Below are 15,580 nucleotides of genomic sequence, written 5' to 3'. Positions count from 1 at the left end.
AAAAAGACTGAAATGATGGAACATATGTCCTTCACTACAAAAGAATAAAATTAGAAGTCAACAACAGAAGAAAATTTGAGAAATTCACAAATATGTGAAAATTAAACTATACACTCCTAAATAACCAATGGGTCAAAGAAGAAATCACTAGGCAAATCAGAAACTACTGATATAAATGACATGAAAACAAAAACAAAAAAACTTATAGGATGCAGCAAAAGCAGTGTTCAAGAGGAATGTATATCTATAAACACCTATATTTTTAAAATATCAACCTTACATACCAACCTTACATAAATAGAAAGGATTATAAGGGAATACTATGAAAAGTCATCATCCAATAACATTAGATAATCTGGATAAATGGACAAATTCTTAGACAGAGAAACACAAACTACAGAACGTGATTCAAGAGGAAATAGAAAATCTGAACAGAGCTGTAATGACAATTACCAAAAACCCTCCCACAAAAAAAAGCCCAGGCCCAGGTGACTTCACTGGTGAATTTTACAACGGTTAAAGAAGAATTAAATAAAAATCCTTCCAAAACTGTTATTAAAAAAATGGAATAGGAGTGAACATTTCCCAACTCACTCTATGATGCCAGTAATCGATTACCCTGGTAACGAAAGCAGATGACATCACAAGAAAACTATAGATCAGTATCACTTATAGACACAAAAATTCTCAACACAATACCAGCAAACCAAATCCAGCAACATACAAAGGATTAGATGCCAGGACCACGTGGGTTTTAATCCAGGAATGTAAAATTGGTTTAACATGGAAACGTCAATGTAACACACCCTATTAATAGAATAAATGACAATTACTCCATAATCAGAATAGACACAGAAAAAAGCATTTGACAGAATCAACACCACTTCATGATAGAAACAGTAAAATAAACTAGGAATAAAAAGGAATTCCCTCAACCTGATAAGCCATCTATGAAAAATGGACAGCTAACAGCACATCTTAATGGTAAACGACTAGAGTCTCCGCCCCTAAGATCAGGAACAAGAAAAGGATGTCCACTCTTGTTACTTTTATTACATTTTACTGGAGGATCTAGGAAAAGCAATTAGGGAAGAAAAAGAAATAAAAGCCATCAAGTTTAAAATGAAAGAATTAACACTATCTCTATTTGTAAGTGACATAATCTTGTTTATAGAAAACCCTAAGAAAAACACACACAAAAATTAGAATGAATTTAACAAGTTTGCAAGATTCAAGATCATTATACAAAAATGCAGTTGTATTTCCATATATTAGCAATAAAGAATCCAAAAATAAAAAGTAATTCAATTTATAATAGCATCCAAAAGAATAAAATAGCTGAAAGAAACAATTCAACAGAAGAAGTATAAGACTTGACTGTTGAAAACATTTCGTTGAAAAAATTTAAGACAATGGAAAGACATTCTACATTCATAACTTAAGACTCGATATTGTAAAGATGGCAATACACCCAATAATTAACCAATAATTTTCCTATCAAACTTCAGTTGTCTTTTTTTAGCAAAAATTGACAAGCTGATCCTAAAATTCATGTGGAGAGTCAGGGGACCCAGGATAGACAAAACAATCTTGAAAAAGACCATAGTTGGAAGACTCACATTTCCCAATTCCAAAATTTACTATAAATGCTATGGTAGGAGAAATGGTATGGTACTGGTACAAGAAGACATACAGAACAATGGAATAGAATCCAAGAAATAAACTCTTACATTTACAGTCAACTGATTTTTGATATGGGTACCAAGAAAATTCAATGAGGAAAGAACAGTGTTTTAAGTAAATGGTGTTGGTACAACTGGATTTCCGCATCCAACAGAATGAGGTTGTATCCCTATCTCACAGCATATACAAAATAGCATATGCCTCAAAAATGGATAAAATATCTAAATACAAGAGCTAAAACTATAAAACTAAAAAGAAAACAGGGGTAAATCTGCATGACCTGGAATTTGGCAATGGATTCTTATATATGATACCAAAAGCCCAAGCAATAAAAGAAAAAACAATTGATTAACTAAACCATCAAAATTTTAAACTTTTGTGGTTCAAAGAACACCATCAAAAAAGTGAAAACAGGGCTTCCCTGGTGGCGCAGTGGTTGAGAGTCCACCTGCCGATGCAGGGGACACGGGTTCACGCCCTGGTCCGGGAAGATCCCACATGCCGCGGAGCGGCTAGGCCCGTGAGCCATGGCCGCTGAGCCTGCGCTCCGCAATGGGAGAGGCCCGTGTACAGTAAAAAAAAAAAAAAAAAAAAAAAAAAAAAAACACACAGCCCACAGGATAAAAGAAAATGTTTTCAAATCATTTATTTGATAAATATCCAGAATATATAAAGAACTCTTACAACTCAACCAAAAAACAAAAGACTAGCACCTGTGGAGTTTTTTTTTGTTTCTTTTATTTATTTTTATTTTTGGCCGCATTGGGTCTTTGTTGCTGCACACGGGCTTTTCTCTAGTTGCGGCGAGTGGGGGCTATTCTTCGTTGTGGTGCACGGGCTTCTCATTGCAGTGGCTTCTCTTGTTGCAGAGCATGGGCTCTAGGCACGTGGGCTTCAGTAGTTGTGGCCTGCGGGCTCAGTAGTTGTGGAGCACAGGCTTAGTTGCTCCGTAGCATGTGGGATCTTCCCGAACCAGGGCTCGAGCCCGTGTGCCCTGCTTTGGCAGGAGGATTCTTAACCACTGCACCACCAGGGAAGCCCATGTGGAGTTTTTTAAACAAGTAGAAGAACTACCCTAAACAGATTTTTTTAAAGAATGTGAGTTCACAGTCACCCCAAAATTCATACCGAAAATACAAGTTCCTGACCAAAAACGTGGATCTCACCTCAAGAAACTGGCCAGAAACTTAGATCTCACCTCAAAAAAGCCTTGTCTTTACCATTCTCATCCACATCCTAAACATCCATCATGCTTTGAAAAATGCTTTTTAAAATGTAAAATCACTAGTCTCAGGTTTTAACACGATGGATAAGTGTCTGTAAAGTAGGTAAACGTGTGAGAAAACAAGTCTATTTTATTAATAATGCTTTTGTTTTTGTGTATTTATCACCATGGAGAATAGAGAAGATACATTTCTTCCAATGATGTATCACTCAAAGTATTTAACTAGCCTAACTTCAAGATATAGAACATTCCCTTAAACAAAACTTGGCCAAGAGTTAGGAGAAGGTGAAGGGAAAATAAGATTTCATTAAGAAAGGGATTTCTATGTGGAAAAGTTTAAAGGGAGGCATAAATGTCCACATACTATATTATTTCAATGGAACTTCAGTCATCAAACATTACTTAGTTTAAGCAGACACAAAGAATATTGAAAATATTAAAGAACAAATAACAGGGGACTTCCCTGGTGGTGCAGTGGTTAAAAATCCTCCTGCCAATTCAGAGGATATGGGTTCGAGCCCTGGTCCAGAAAGATCCCACATACGGCAGAGCAACTAAGCCCATGCACCACAACTACTGAGCCTGTGTGTCACAATTACTGAAGCCCACGCACCTAGAGCTTGTGCTCCACAACAAGAGAAGCCACGGCAATGAGAAGCCAGCACCCCACAACAAAGAGTAGCCCCCACTCGCCGCAACTAGAGAAAGCCCGTGCCCAGCAATGAAGACCCAATGCAGCCAAAAATAAATAAATAAATGTATAAAATAAAAAAATAATAAAATTTAAAAATGAAAAACAAATAACAAAAATATGGCAGAGGTTCATACCGCTGGGCCCAGTGTTCCTTCACCTTCAGATTTCACAAATCACATAGATTTCTTGAAGGATGTGGAGTGGGAAGAGTCAATGAGGCCAATGACTGAACAATAAGAACCATTCTAAATAACCAAAGCTCATGAATTCTGAGATAGCAAGAAAAATAAAAGTCCCAGATACATACCAAGGCTTCCTCACCCAGGACCTACTACAGGACTTGGCAACTGTCATCGTGAGTGCCCTGGAAAAGGTCCTTCACTGGAACACTGATGCCTTTCCTAAAAGAGGAGACAGTCAGACTAAGTGAACCCAAGGACAATAAATATCGAGATCTCAACTCCTTCCCTATTTCCAGCTGTCAGCTCCCAGAACTTTGTGAGCCAAGCCAATGCAGGAGTTTATTGTCTAGGGAATCCAACCAGGACAAGTGAAAAAGACTTAATCATGCTGCTTACATTGGGAATGCCCCCCAAATGTTCAAGGAGACAGACTATGCACAGGGAAAAGAAAACTACTAATAATATCCTCAGAGAGGTAAGAAAAGGTATTGTATACAATTAATCAATATGCAAGACAGACTGTATTATCTAAAAACAGGCAAAAAAATACTACCATATCATATGCTCTTCTGAAATGTGATCTTCCCACCCTTCAATCAAGAAGTGGTCAAAACTCCCTTCCCCTTGAATTTGGACAACCTTATGTTTACACTGACCAGTGTGGAGTTTGGCAGAAGTGATACTACGTGACCACCAAGATTAGGTCATATAAAACCACGTAGCTTCTACCTGGCTGTCTTGGAAAATGTGCTCTCCAGAAGCTCCCCGTCAGAGGGAAAGTTCACTTCTCATGTTGCAAGAAGCCACACAGAGAGGCCACACATTGGTACCCAAGTCAACAGTCCCAGCTGAACCCAGTCTTCAATTCATCCCAGCCCAGGTGCCAGCCATGTGAGTGAAGAAGCCACAGATGACTCCAGCCCCTAGTCAGTCAAGTCTTGACTGAATTCCTGACGCACAGAATGTGTGAGCAAAAAATAAAACAGCAATGTTTTATGTTACTATGTTTGGGGTGGTTTGCCTCACAACAATGATTAGAACAAACAAGAAACCACATAAACAGAACACCTGGCAAATAAAAAGCTCTTAAAACTTAATAACATGACAGCAAAAACTGAAAAACTCAATAGAAGCATTGGAAAATAAAGTTGAGAAAAACTCTCGAGAGGTTAAGCAAATAGGCAAACTAACTGATGGAAAATTAGAGAAAAAAATATAGTACTTTAGAGAACCAGACCAGGAGATCCACCATCCGAACTGTACCTCCAAAAAGAGAAAACAGAAAAAATGGAAGTAAATAATTAAATCAATTAAATAATTCAAGACTGTATTTCAAAACAAAGGGATGGTTTCCGGATTGAAAAGCCCCTTGGAATACCAACATAATGGGTGAAAACAGACCCACACCAAGACATACGTACTAATCATGAAATATCAGAACACTGGTAAAAAGGTAAGAAGAGTTATCATGTAGGTTTCGGGGGGGGCGGATGGTGTAATAATCCACATGAAAAATATTCAGAAGCAAAATGTCTTCATACTTCATAAAAACTAACCAAGAAGCCAGATGATAATGGAGCAACGCCTCCAAAGTACTAAAAGAAACTGAATTCCAGATAAGAATTCTTAGAACCAGATGAACTACTAAGTAAATTAAGGATAAAATAAAAACATTTTACATATTAAGAAAGGCAAGGCTTCAAAATATTTACCATTATGCATCCTTTTTCAGGAAGCTACTGGAGGATGAGCTCCATCAAAACTAAAGTATAAACCAAGAAAGAGGAAACATTAGAATCAGAAACTGTATCACAATACCAGAAGGAAGGAAAGGAAATACCAGCAGGACAGTAAAGGAACACCCTAGGGTGTGTGTGTAATAGGCCACAGGCAAATATAGAAGATGGAAGTGGGTCAGAAGGCCCTGGAAGAGATGTCTTCAAGAAGACGAAATGGATGGAATAACTGATGGGAATCAGCATATTGAAAGCCAGTGTAAGCACCTGGCAGAGTTTGGGGTGAATCTGTAATAACTACACTGAAGAAAAGCAAATGAAGGGGGTTGAGGAAATAATTATTATTGACTCGAAAGAAATCAGAATCATGATATGATGACAAAATCAATCATAGTGTAATCCGTGGCTTAGCTTGGAAGAGCATCAGTATTAATAACTTAAACACTGTTTTCCACGAGATTCAATAACACTATACTAGGAGCACAGAGCAATGGCAGAGATGGGTGTTGAAACACAGGGGTTGTGCACTTTGACCAGCATCACATAACTGGCCATAGGGGGTGTTTAGAATTACATTGCTGTTCCAAGCAAAAGGCCTCTTTCTCATTTTATTCTTCCACCAAGTGCTCTTTGCATTCAACAGCTCAATGGTAATGAGCTCAATTGATCAAAAACATACAGTAGAAGTAAAGACTACAACTAATGCAGGCTTGTTTGCACAGTGATAAATAGATGAGGAGATGCACGTAAGAGAAGTCCAAACACCACTGATCATCAGATCTAGATTTCAGCTTGGAATAAGTAAGAAACATCAGGAGACCTTACAACGTAAAAAAATAAGTGCTATAGCGGCATTTCAAAATTAAAATCTACTAGATATGACTAGCACGTGCCTCTGTATTTTATTTATTTATTTTTACATCTTTATTGGAGTGTAATTGCTTTACAATGTTGTGTTACTTTCTGCTGTATAACAAAGTAAATCAGCTATACATATACATATATCCCCATATCCCCTCCCTCTTGCGCCTCCCTCCCACCCTCCCTATCCTACCCCTCTAGGTGGTCACAAAGCACCGGGCTGATCTCCCCATGCGATGCAGCTGCTTCCCACTAGCTATCTCTTTTACATTTGGGAGTCTATATATGTCCATGCCACGCTCTCACTTCGTCTCAGCTTAGCCTCCCCCCACCCGACCCCGTGTCTTCAAGTCCATTCTCTACGTCTGCGTCTTTATTCCTGCCCTGCCCCTAGGTTCATCAGAACCATTTTTTTTTCGATTCCATATATATGCATTAGCATATGGTATTTGTTTTTCTCATTCTGACTTACTTCACTCTGTATGACAGACTCTAGATCCATCCACCTCACTACAACTAACTTGATTTCGTTTCTTTTTGCCTCCGTATTTTAAAACGAACCAAGTCCAAAATGATGATATTCATCTCAATCACACACTTACTAGTTTAATTTAGAAAACTATCACCATATAAAGAAGAAAATGAAACAAAATGTTTAAAGAAATGAGCTACATGTGGCTCAGGCTATCTTCTCCTTAATTTCTTTTTTAATAATAGAAAGGCAAAGCAGGAAGAGGGAGGGAGGGGGAATAATATATATTTTATTATAAATTAATATGACATAACATATTCAGAATTTGGAAGGAAAAGGATTTACCATATTTACATGACTATTCACATACATACGTACACACCTCTAAGAACAATCAGGATTTCCTCGTTCAGCCTCTAATTACACCTAAGACTCCTAGACAAAGAGATAGTGTCTATCAACACATGAATGGATGAAGATGTTGGGGATGGGGAGGGGGGTATACTACTCAGCCATAAAAACGAATGAAACCCTGCCATCAGCAACAACGTGGACGGACTTGGAGGGCATTATGCTAAGTGAAATAAGTCAGACAAAGAAAGACACATACTGTATGATATCACTTACATGTGGAATCTAAAAAATACAACAGGGGGTGGGAGGAGTTGGGAGATTGGAATGGACATATATACACTACTGATACTCTGTATAAAATATAAATAACTAATGAGAACCTACTGTATAGCACAGGGAACTCTACTCGATGCTCTATGGTGACCTAAATGGGAAGGAAAGCCAAAAATGAGGGGATACATGTATACGTGTAGCTGATTCACTTTGCTATACAGTAGAAACTAACACAACATCGTAAAGCAACTATACTCCAATAAAAATTAATTTAAAAAATAAACAAAAAATACAACAAACTAGTGAATATAACAAAAAAGAAATAAACTCACAGATATAGACAACAAACTAGTGGTTACCAGTGGGGAGAGGGATGAGGGGAGAGGCATTATAGGGGTAGGGATTAAGAGGTACAAACTATTATGTAAAAAGTAAGCTACAAGGATACATTGTACAACACAGGGAATATAGTCAATATTTTAAAATAACTATAAATGCAGCATAACCTTTAAAAACTGTGAATCACTATAATGTATACCTGTAACTTATATCACACCATGTCAACTATACTTCAATTAAAAATTAAATTTTAAAAAGTAAAAAAGGGACTTCCCTGTTGGTACAGTGGTTAAGAATCTGCCTGTCAATGCAAGGGACACAGGTTCAATCCCTGGTCTGGGAAGATCCTACATGCCGCAGAGCAACTAAGCCCACGTGCCACAACTACTGAGCCTGAGCTCTAGAACCCGTGAGCCACAACTACTGAAGCCCCTGTGCCCAGAGCCCGTGCTCTGCAACAAGAGAAGCCACCGCAATGAGAAGCCCACGCACCACAATGAAGAGTAGCCCCCGCTCACTGCAACTAGAGAAAGCCCACGCACAGCAACAAAAACTGAAGGCAGCCAAAAAAAATAAATTAAAAAAAAAAAAGAGAGATAGGAAGGGCTCTGTACTGGTTAGCTTTGTTAACCTTTGTTAAGGTTAAAGCTGACAGATATAACTGTCAACTATAATAAAAGAAAGGAGAAGTTAAAAAGGTAAATTCTTTTCTTCAACAATTTCCACCAAAGTAATTCTGGTTTAAATCCAAATAAAACTACTATAGATAAGAATAATTCTCTCTACCTATTGCCTATTGTACCATTTTTTAAGTACTGGAAATATTCTTTCTTAAAAAAGTACACACTGGCCTTCCCTGGTGGTGCAGTGGTTAAGAATCTGCCTGCCAATGCAGGGGACACGGGTTCGAGCCCTGGGCCGGGAAGATCCCACACGCCGCGGAGCAACTAAGCCTGTGCGCCACAACTACTGAGCCTGAGCTCTAGAGCCCGCAAGCCACAACTACTGAGCCCGTAAGCCACAACAACAAGAGAAGCCACCGCAGTGGGGAGCCCATGCACCGCAATGAGGAGCAGCCCCCACTCGCCACAACTAGAGAAAGCCCAGGTGCAAAAACGAAGATCCAATGCAGCCAAAAATAATAAATTAAATAAATAAAAATTGTAAAAAAAAAAAAAAAGTACACACACACGTGTACACACCGTGTATGTGCACACATCTGTGTGCCTGCATAAACAAATAGCTGGATCGATAAATCAGGGTTCACAACCTATTGCCCTTCTGCAGCAGGAAGCATGGTCTAAGTTCAGTCACTCTTTAGTTTCACTGAATACTCCTCCGGGGCTCAATTTCAGACTCTACAAGGACTACTGTTCTGTGGCCCAGAGGCTGAGACGAAAGGAAAATACTCTATTATGGTTGATGCCAAGGCCATGCAAGTATCTCAGAGGATCATGACTCAAGCCACGGTGCCCAAATGCCACCCTGAAGCAGGCCAATGGAAGGAGTGGGAAGCAGGTAAGATCCCAAGGCAGAGGCCTTGCCAACCAGGGTGGGGTTCTTTCTGCCACCTGCACCTCCATGGCCGCACGTCATCCAAGGGTACCCGGTCTCTGTCTCCTGACAGCTGTGCCCTGACTGAAGGATGCTCTCTGCTGCCTAGCTGCTGTCTGTGACTCGCTGCGGTGAACCCCCTGGCTTCTCTGAGGCCTCATGTTAAAACGAACTCCTGAGACTCCACAATGCCTGCCTCTCCAGACTGGCCAGGAACAGCTCTTGGGGTCCCCATACCTCAGCACCAAACTCCACAGTTTAGGTCGTTGTCTCCCAGAATGCATCCCAGAGTTTCCCTGGGCTCCAGCCAAGGAAACATAGGCAACTGGGGACTTTCTATAACCAAACTGGACCATGTTTCCTATGCTCCCTTGGGAAAGGGCGCTTTCTACACCAACTAAAGCCAGATGGTGTGATGGAGGGAGAAGAGGGCCCATGTCTCACTTCTTCAGACCCCCATGTCCTACAGCCAGACACAGAATGCAGCACAGAGAATTGCTTGGTTATGTTTGTCGAAAGAAAGAAAGTCTCGAGTCTCAAGTGAAGCCCACGTTCCTCTGCTAAAAATTGAACATCTATCCTCTCTCCCTTTTGAATGTCAGAGAAGGGTTCTGTCACCAGTTCTCTACACTTGCAGCAAGGGCTATCCTATTTTAGACAGTCTAACAAAAAGAACATGCTGTTTAAAGACGAAATTATAGTAAATGATTAAACCCCTCAAAGAACTGAGGAAATGGCACCAAACTTTTGAAAGCTAGAGGGACTGAGTGGTAACTGACTTGGAGATCTCAGAAAGCTGACCCTGAAGCAGGCAGAGGAGAAAGCTGCGAGGCAACTCAACTTACAGCACAGCTCCCCCTACCCCGCACCTCCCACCATCAGCCATCTGCTCCTCCTCAGAAGGCTCCAGAACTGGCAACACAACTCCTCTGGAAGCGGTGTGAAGTGGAGTTAAACTCCACTGAGTGAAAATCTACTTAAAAGGCTTTTAAGACTCCCAGACCCCTATTCTTCATAACCCAGTAAATACCCTTCCAGGCCTCAGTGAAAAGCTCTGGAAAATGTGAAACAGAGGGTATCTGACCTGGAGGGTACAAGGCACAGCTGAGGGCAGGAGTACCAACCTGAAAACAAGGGAATTAAGTCACAGGTCCTCATTTCCAGAACACTGGCAGGCAGGCATATATATCCCCCAGGCTTCAGCCTCAGATAAGAGAGAACTACCCGATATCCAAGAAAAGCTCATGACACAAAAGAGATCAGAACAAACAGAAAAAACAGAGGAGAGTATCAGTTAACTATTTCTATATAATCAACCACAATTCCTGATGACTGAAAAGAACAACAATTTATTATTTCTCACTACTTTTAGAATTGGTTGGGCAGTCCTTCTGGCTTTACCTGGGCTCACCTAGGCAGCTGCATGCATTTGGAGGACTGTCTGGGTTGGAGGGTTCCATACAGATTGTTCACATCTGCACATGGCACTGGATGCTAGCTGGGGTGCCTCTCACCATCTGCTAGTCTGGACAAGATTCCTTACTTGGCAGCTGCATGGCAGCATACCAAGAGAACACAGCAGCTCCAAAGCCTCATAAGGGCTAAGCTCCAGAATATACACAACATCACTTCTGTCACCTTCTATTAGTCAGAGAAAGTCACCAGGCCAGCCATGATTCCAGAGGAAGTAAGGTTCTACTTCTGGATAGGAAGACAAGCAAAATCAATTGCAAGGGGGCAGGGATACTGCAATGGGAGGAATCTGTATCCATTAAATATTCTGGATCAAGAGATGAAAACTGCAACAACAAAATCCTAGTGCTATTATCGGCAAAGGCATAAGAGAAACTAGTGCAGCCATGAAACAAGAACAAGAGACTATGAAAAAGGAACAGAGAATAAAAATGAGCTCTTAGGGAGAGGGGCAGAGTCAAGAGGGCAGAGTAGGAGGATGTGGAGTTCACATCTCCTCATAAGTATGACAGGGGTGCGTCGGAGCGCCTGCTGGACACTGGAGGAGGACCTCAGACACTTAGGGGTACAGGAGGGGTCCCGGCACAGCCAGGTGGGACAAGGGAGGGAAGAGGGGGGAGGATGGGTGGAGACGGGATGGGGCCGGTGACCTGGGGTTGGATGGGAGGAGGAGAGGTTCCCACACTCAGGGGGACCCACTCATGGTGGGGGGATCGGCAGGGACAGGAGGGGACCTTTGGGGGACCACCACCCCTGACAGAGCCTCCTATAGCTGTGTCGCACCCCCAAAGCCTCTTCCAGCTATGTCGGCCCCTGTGGACGTGCCCATGGAAGCCTGCACCCCAGCTGGCCTACACGGGCTCATATACTCCAGGTCAGCTTCAGGAGCAGATGCTGGTGAAAGGAAAACATGCAGAGGTGGGGCTGATACAGTGGATCCAGAGACCTACCTAGAGGTCTTGGAGGCCCTCCTGGGCAGGCGGGGGTTGGATGTGGCTCACATGGGGGCAAGGACACTGACAGCAGAGCCACCAGTGAGTTTTTATTTTTTAATTCTTTCTCTTTTTTTTTGCTCTTGCGCTTTGTTTTGTTGTTGTTTAATTTTTATTTTTTCTAATATTTTTTATTTTTCTAATTTTATTCTGTTTTTTAATCTTTGTTATTCTTCTGATCTTTTTCATTTGTTGTCTGTTTTCAGGGGGGGGTTATCTTTTTTTCTTTTTTGCCACGCTGCACGGCTTGTGGGGTCTTGGTTCCCAGGCCATGGGTCAGGCCTGAGTCCCTGTGGTGGGAATGCCAAGTCCAAGCCACTGGACTAACATATAACTTCAAGCCCTAGGGAATATTAATCAGTGTCGGCCCTCCCAGAGGTTCCCATCTCGGCACCAAGACATGGCTCCACCCAACTGACTGCAAACTCCAGTGCTGGACACCTCAGGCCAAACAACCAGCAAGAGAGGAACACAGCCCAACCCATCAACAAAAATGAGATGGCAGAGAAATACGTTACAGACGAAGGAGCAAGGTAAAAACCTACAAGAAAAATAAATGAAGAGGACATAGGCAATCTACCTGAAAAATAATTCGGAGTAATGACAGTAAAGATGATCCAAAATCTCGGAAATCAAATGGAGGCACAGATCGAGAAAATACAAGAAATGTTTAATAAGGACCTAGAAGAACTAAAGAACAAACAGTGATGAACAACACAGTAAATGAAATGAAAAATACACTAGAAGGAATCAACAGCAGAATAACTGAGGCAGAATGAATAAGTGAACTGGAAGACAGAATGGTGGAAATAACTTCCAAGGAGCAGAATACAGAAAAAAGAATGAAAAGAACTGAGGAAAATCTCAGAGACCTCTGGGACAACATTAAACACCCAACATTCAAATTATAGGGGTCCCAGAAAAAGAAAAGAAAGAGAAAGGGTCTGAGAAAATATTTGAAGAGATTAGAGTTGAAAACTTCCTTAACATGGAAAAGGAAATAGCCACCCAAGTCCAGGAAGCACAGAGAGTCCCACACAGGATAAACCCAAGGAGAAACACGCTGAGACATATTAATCAAACTAACAAAAATTAAACTCAAAGAAAAAGTATTAAAAGCATCAAGGGAAAAGCAACAAATAACATACAAGGGAAACCCCATAAGGTTATCAGCTTATTTTTCAGTAGAAACTCTGCAGGCCAGAAGAGAGTGGCAGGATATATTTAAAGTGATGAAAGGGAAAAACCTACAACAAAGATTACTCTACCCAGCAAGGATCTCATTCAGATTCGACAGAGAAATTAAAACCTTTACAGACAAGCAAAAGCTAAGAGAATTCAGCACCACCAACAAATGCCAAAGAAACTTCTCTACGAGGGAAACACAAGAGAAGAAAAGACCTACAAAAACAAACCCAAAACAATTAAGAAAATGGTAATAGGTATATACATATCAATAATTACCTTAAATGCTCCAACCAAAAGACACAGACTGGCTGAACGGACACAATAACAAGACCCCTATATATGCTGTCTACAAGAGACCCACTTCAGACCTAAGGATACATACAGACTGAAAGTGAGGAGGTGTAAAAAGATATTCCATGCACTACATAATGATCAAGGGATCAATTCAAGAAGAAGATATAACAATTATAAATATTTATGCACCCAGCATAGGAGCACCTCAATACATAAGGCAAATGCTAACAGCCATAAAAGGAGAAATCAACAGTAACACAATAATTGTGGGGGACTTTAACACCCCAATTACAGCAATGGACAGATCATCCAGACAGAAAATTAATAAGGAAACACAAGCTTTAAATGACACATTAGACAAGATAGACTTACATATTTATTATAAATCACAGTATCAGTCACATACCTAGTAAGTGGGAGAGCTAAGACTCAAACCTACACAATCTGGCCCCCAAGTTTATACTATACAGTTGGCCCTCCATATCCGTGGGCCCTGTATCTGTGGGTTCTATATCCTTGAATTCAATTAACCTCAAATCAAAAATATTTGGGGGAATTCCCTGGCAAACCAGTGGTTACGACTCTGCACTTCCACTGCAGGGGGCACGGGTTTGATCCCTGGTCAAGGAACTAAGATCCCACAAGATACACGGCACGGCCAATAAGTAAATAAATAATGGTCTTAAAAAAAAAAAAAAACTAGCACTACTGTAAAAAGAAATGTAGACTGAGTTGTCCACTGTATCATTAAGAAAAAAAAATTGGGGAAAAACATTCTAGAAAGATGCAAAAGCAAAACTTGAATCTGCCATTCTCCAGCAACTATTTACATTGTACTTACAACTATTTACATAGCGTTTACATTGTACCAGGTAATAGTCTAGAGATGACTGAAAGTATACAGGAGTATATGTGTAGGTTACCTGCAAATACTACATCATTTTATACAAGAGACTGGAGCACTGGCAGGTTTTGGTACCCTCGGGGGTTCTGGAACCAATCCCCACCACACCCACACCCACCCGCTGATACTGAGGGACGACTGTACTGCATATCAAGAAAAAGACGGGGGACCTAATAATCAGGGATCCAATATAAAAGAGAGGCAACAGAAATTCCCAGGATTCTGAGGAAAAGCAATCCTAGGATATGCAGGGGTCCTAGGAAAAAACCAGTCTTAACTGAACCAAGTCGAATGGCTACAGAAGATATTTAAGACAAAAGGGAGAAAATACCTGCTGTAAAAGAACGTATTTTGAAGAGATTTTGACAACTAACATAGAGTTCAGAATTGAATAAGTAAAATGTACGTAGTAAAAAAATATACATATATGAAAAGAAGGCATTATCTCTAAGGAAAACAAAAAAGTGCAATTAAAAAAAAATCCATGGTATGCTGCTTAACTCAGCTTACGCTGCTATAGCTCAGCTAATACGTGGTCATAGTAATATAAACATTGAGTCATGGTCTGAAAAAATTATGATAATATACAGAGAATCTTGAAACTATTTTCATAATAATACTAGGATATCATTCACCCTTTTTACTCCCATATTCTTACTACAAGTATACAGTGCAGTTTTCCAGAGGCTACATACTACGTGATTTGTCTTCAGAATGAGTTCAGAGGCAAGTATTTTCTCGTTTCTATTAGGCTGTTTTCTATTAAGGCAAACATTAAAGAGATTTGCAAAAATATAAAATGTTATTACTCTTCTCACAAATTTTTATGAAAGGGTTTTCATTAAAAAAATATTACTTATGATAATATGCAAAGAACTTATCATTGTTTTTTTACATAAATATTTAATTTTTTCTCAGTCTTAATTTCTAACAGGCTAAGTGCTGATAAACATATCACGTATAAACAAAAGCTCTTTGTGATCTTCAATAATTTTTAAGAGTGTAAAACAAGTTTTCAGAATCACTGATCGGGAGGATGGGAAACTGGGCTGTGAAGTGAACACATAGCAAGAGGGTTTGGAAATAAAAGAGAATTAAATCTTCTTTAACAGTAGAAAGTCAATAGGAAGACTTTACAACTGAAAAATAAAGAAACAGTATAAGCAAGTTATTTAAAGATATGGAAATAGAGACTCAAAGAAATATGTGAAAAGTTGAAAATGGTTACCTCTAGGGCTATGCTGTCCAATATGGAAGCCACTAGTCACATGTGGCTATTGAGAAACTGAAATGTAGCTAGCCTAACTAAGGAAAAAAATTTATTTTATTTTAATTAATTAAAATTAAATTTTAAAA

At 40.0% G+C, this 15,580-nt stretch overlaps 1 protein-coding gene across 10 annotated transcripts in view; it reads right to left on the bottom strand.

Moving 5' to 3' along the window:
• The window catches only part of GCNT1 (glucosaminyl (N-acetyl) transferase 1), a 199,124-nt gene that overhangs the window by 149,226 nt on the left and 34,318 nt on the right, over positions 1 to 15,580 (bottom strand). For 8 of the 10 annotated variants that reach the window (XR_002644495.3, XR_002644489.3, XR_002644494.3 and 5 more), the window contains exon 3: positions 3,910 to 4,003. The exons of the other annotated variants lie outside the window; for them this stretch is intronic. The gene's annotated coding sequence lies outside the window, so the exon portion shown is untranslated. The remainder of the gene's footprint in view (positions 1 to 3,909; positions 4,004 to 15,580) is intronic. 10 annotated transcript variants of the gene reach the window in all.

Source organism: Delphinapterus leucas, chromosome 6, assembly GCF_059928025.1.
Source record: "Delphinapterus leucas isolate spDelLeu-1000000601 "Yukka" chromosome 6, BTC_Dleu_Yukka2, whole genome shotgun sequence".
Classification (NCBI taxonomy): domain Eukaryota; kingdom Metazoa; phylum Chordata; class Mammalia; order Artiodactyla; family Monodontidae; genus Delphinapterus; species Delphinapterus leucas.
This window is presented reverse-complemented; position numbering and strand designations above follow the sequence as displayed.